This window comes from Emys orbicularis, chromosome 12 (assembly GCF_028017835.1).
Source record: "Emys orbicularis isolate rEmyOrb1 chromosome 12, rEmyOrb1.hap1, whole genome shotgun sequence".
Taxonomy (NCBI): domain Eukaryota; kingdom Metazoa; phylum Chordata; order Testudines; family Emydidae; genus Emys; species Emys orbicularis.
The window spans coordinates 12,422,070-12,426,410 of NC_088694.1; positions in this window are offsets into that span (position 1 = coordinate 12,422,070).

The following is a 4,341-nucleotide window of genomic DNA, read 5'->3' on the forward strand; positions in this document are numbered from 1 at the left end:
TTAGAAACTGTTGCAGCAAAAACTCACTCATGCAGGCAATAATTTCTGCGGAAGTACTGTACTTTTATTTCTTATCTTATTATATTTGCTTTGGTGTCTTGTACTGTTTCACTCAAGCAAACTTATTTCCACATTTTTTGGTTATGAATCATTACAGGATAGAAACTGGCAGATGAATGTGTAATTGTAATTGAAATGGTTATTTAAAATGCTAATGCTGTTTTTGTCCTGGATCAGCATAGAAAATGAGATGATACATCTTCGTACATTTACCTGGCAAAAGAATTTTAAATCAATAAGATTTTAAAATCTTAATGAAAAAATAAAAGAGCTGCCCTTGCACAAGAGCTTTTAAGTGGGAAGATTGGGGATTTTTTCCCATGTAAATTTTTTATTTGTTCTTTTTTTTACAAGAGTAAATAAGAAGATGACTTGGGCACATACTAGGAAAATAATGCAAAAGATCCCCACATACAAATACAAAAAGGAGAGGAAAGTGCATTCTAGAAGTTTGTGCACAGAACTAGAAAACAAACACTCTTGAGGTATACCTTTGGCTCAGATACTAAGGCTTTGTCTACACTGGAACCTGAACAACAAAACTTTTGTCGTTCAGAGGACAGGTGTGAAAAAATACCCACCTCCCTGAACGACAAAAGTTTTGCCGATGAAAAGCGTCGGTGTGAACAGCGCTTTGTCTGCAGGAGAGCCGCTCGTTGGGGGTGGAAGTTTTTTGTCGGTGGGAGAGCTCTCTCCCACAGACGAACAGCGGCTACACTGCATGCCTTTTAGCAGCACGGCTGTAGCAGCACAGCTGTGTTGCTAAAAGGTATGAAGTGTAGACCAGTGGTTCTCAAACTAGGGTCGCCGCTTGTTCAGGGAAGGCCGCTGGCGGGCCGGGCCGGTTTGTTTACCTGCCGCGTCCGCAGGTTCGGCCGATCACGGCTGCCACTGGCCGCGGTTTGCTGCTCCAGACCAATGGGGGCTGCAGGAAGCAGCGCGGGCTGAGGGATGTGCTGGCCGCCCTTCCTGCAGCCCCCATTGGCCTGGAGCGGTGAACCATGGCCAGTGGGAGCCACGATCGGCCGAACCTGTGGACGCGGCAGGTAAACAAACCAGCCTGGCCCGCCAGGGGCTTTCCCTGAACAAGCGGCGGCCCTAGTTTGAGAACCACTGGTGTAGACATAGCCTTAGTCTCTGTGTTCAAACCTCTACATCTATAAAATGGAGGTATTAATACTTTTATTAATCTTCATCTCGGAGGGCTGTTCTGAGCTTTAATTACTGAATATTTGCAAAACATAAAGAAGATTATAAGTGCACTGCTAGTATTATCAATACTGCTGCGCCAAAAACCAACCAACCATTCAACCAAACAGACAATAAATTGTTGGTCCAGAAAACAAGATCTGATTTCATAGATGGAAATAAATGTATTAACGTGAGCCATTTTTCTCACAAGTAGCATTTACCAGTTGAAGAAACGGGGAGCAACAATTATTAAATAAAATAAACATTACTAAAGAAAAAAGAAGCTACCATCTTGCCACTTTGCCATAGGTCGAAAAAGCAACTTCCAGGTACATCAAATACACAAATGTTTCACCTTTGTACAATGTCGAACCTCATCTTGCACCAGACATAAGTTCAGTTATGGAAATTTTGTTTACTAGGACTACAGAACTGGTTCTACAGAAGAACTATACTGTATGAGCCTATGAACTCCCTGCCTTTCCCAGAAGCTCTTGCTGCTTGGCTGATTCTTGAAGTGTGAAAAGAGTTCACAGAGAGGCAACGGGATTAGCCTTCCCTTCCCCCGCTTTATTGAGGGAAAATAAAAGGGTTTGCCCATGACAAGCTCTGCTTAGAACATGTCAGGTTGAAACACAAAACAGACAAGCATAGACACACACACACACACACACACATAGTTCACAAAGCTGCCATCTTACCAGTTGAGGGGCCAGAAACTTCAAAACTGCTATATACAACTATATCAAGTTCATTTAGGGCTTGATTGCACTGCCATTTAAATGAGTAGAAAGATTCCCTGTGACTTCAATGGGAGTTGGATTGGGCCCTTAGTCCTTTCTGATTTTTAGTTTCCTGTGAAAAACTGAGTGAGCAGTCATCATGACACCCCCACCCTCTCACCCCTGACACCATTGCCAGTTCCAGGTCACGCAAATTAACTTTTCACATAAACACACTTTTTCTCATTTGAAATGTCAAAGCCTCCTTAGTGGAAGGTTAAAGTCTGTCTAATGACAGAATCCCTTAGAGTGTTAATTAAACAGGACAATAATAATCCACCAATGATTTATAGTTAGATGGATTACTAGCCTATAGTGGTTGGTCTGATAGGCATTTATTGCCTACTTAACCATTTAAGTATAACAAAAAAAAATCATTGTGGTACAAAAGGTGATGAATGTTTCTGCTAAAACAGTCCATTAAGATGATTCATTAACATTACAAAGAGGTCTGCGGCCTGTGTGCCACTTGGTGCCTGTAAAAGTCTGGGAAAGTGAGAGGCATTACCATAGGAAATGTTTTATGCTAAATGTGTGCTGATATAATCTAACACCCACTTTCTGTAGATAAGATCATCGCTTTTTACATTTTACATAACAAGGTCTATGGATGCTTTGTACTTTTCATTTTTTCAGCTAAAGCGTTTATCTTTCCAACAGAGAAACATTGAAGGAAAGGTATAATAAAATTTAAAATGCTTAGGAATCCGTTTGCGTCTTGCAGCCTACTCTTTGAACTGGTGTCATCGGAATGTCAAATTGCTGGTTCCACCATTGAAGAATGAGAATGACAGTCATGAATTATGGTTAAGAAGGCCACAACTTTATTAAACACACATAAAATAAAGGTATCATAAACAGTCTTTTCAGGTCAAATAACAGCACAGAGTCTCAGGGCATAACAGTGAGGAAGAATACCATCTATTCAGCTGAATTGATAGTGGGAGTTTAAGGATGCAAAATATTAGAATTTAAGTTGAAATTTGCCCAGAATTCCAGAGCTATGATATGTATACTTACAAAAAAAGCATTATGGGATATGTAACGGCCATGAGTGATCAGAACCTTGGTTTTATATTTCATCTAAAATACAGAACCACAAAGGGCACAACACCTCCTAACGCTATTAGTTAAAGAGTGACTTACAAGTGAAAACATCATAGATCACTGTAAATACACTTGGAATGGAACTCAGTATCACATTCAGCATCAATGGGAGCTGCAGGGGCGGCGCCTGGGGACAGCGCAGCACGCAGAACCGCCTGGCCGCACCTCTGTGTAGGAGCTAGAGGGGGGACATGCCGCTGTTTCTGGGAGCTGCTTGAGGTAAGCACTGCCTGGAGCCTGACCCCCTGACCCCCTCCCGCACCCCAACCCCCTGTTCCAGCCCTGATCCCCCTCCCACCCTCTGAACCCCTTGATCCCCGAGAGGAGTACCCTCCTGCACCCCCAACCCCTCATCCCCAGCCCCACCCCAGAGCCTGCACCACCAGCCGGAGCCCTCCCACCCCCCAATTTTGTGAGCATTCATGGCCCGCCATACAATTTCCATACCCAGATGTGGCCCTAGGGCCAAAAAATTTGCCCACCCCTGCTGTATAGGGTCTCTGTTTAAGAACTCCCTAGTTTAAGGGATTAAAATTAATACATGGCTTGCATCACACAAAATATACACAGGAAAACTAGAAAAATGACACATTTAGAAAGTATTTGATAAAATAAAAGATGTTGAAAAAACCAAACAGTATAGTCAGTTATATTTTCATGTGGCCTCTAAACATGATCAAATAATTAAATTAAATATATTTTAGCTGACATTAAATACAGTTACAAAAGCATCTGTTCATTGTGTTCTGGATAAATTAATTCCCCCAAGCTGCTGTAGGTGGGTTCAGAGAGTAAGGTGTTTTAGCAATTTATCTGTCTGGAATTCCCAAGCAGAAACTCTTTGAAGTTGTAGCCAGCAAATTGCAGGCAGTTGTTGTCAACCATTTATCAGAAAACTTCACTGCAAACAATACACTTTGAGTTCAGACTTTTGAAGAAACAGAGACAACGTGACATAATTTAATAGTATACAGTAGTATTAATACAATGCATAATTAGCATATTTCATCCTGAAACCCAGACCCCTCAGGAGCCATATAGACTGTGCGCGCGTGCACGCACACACACACACACACATATAAAACATGAAATTAATGGAACACAACAGTATTTAGCATATATCACAATAGTGAAAAACAGCAGTTTGCATCAAAGGCCCAATCAGTTTGATGATGTTCTATTTCAAAATTATCCCTTACAT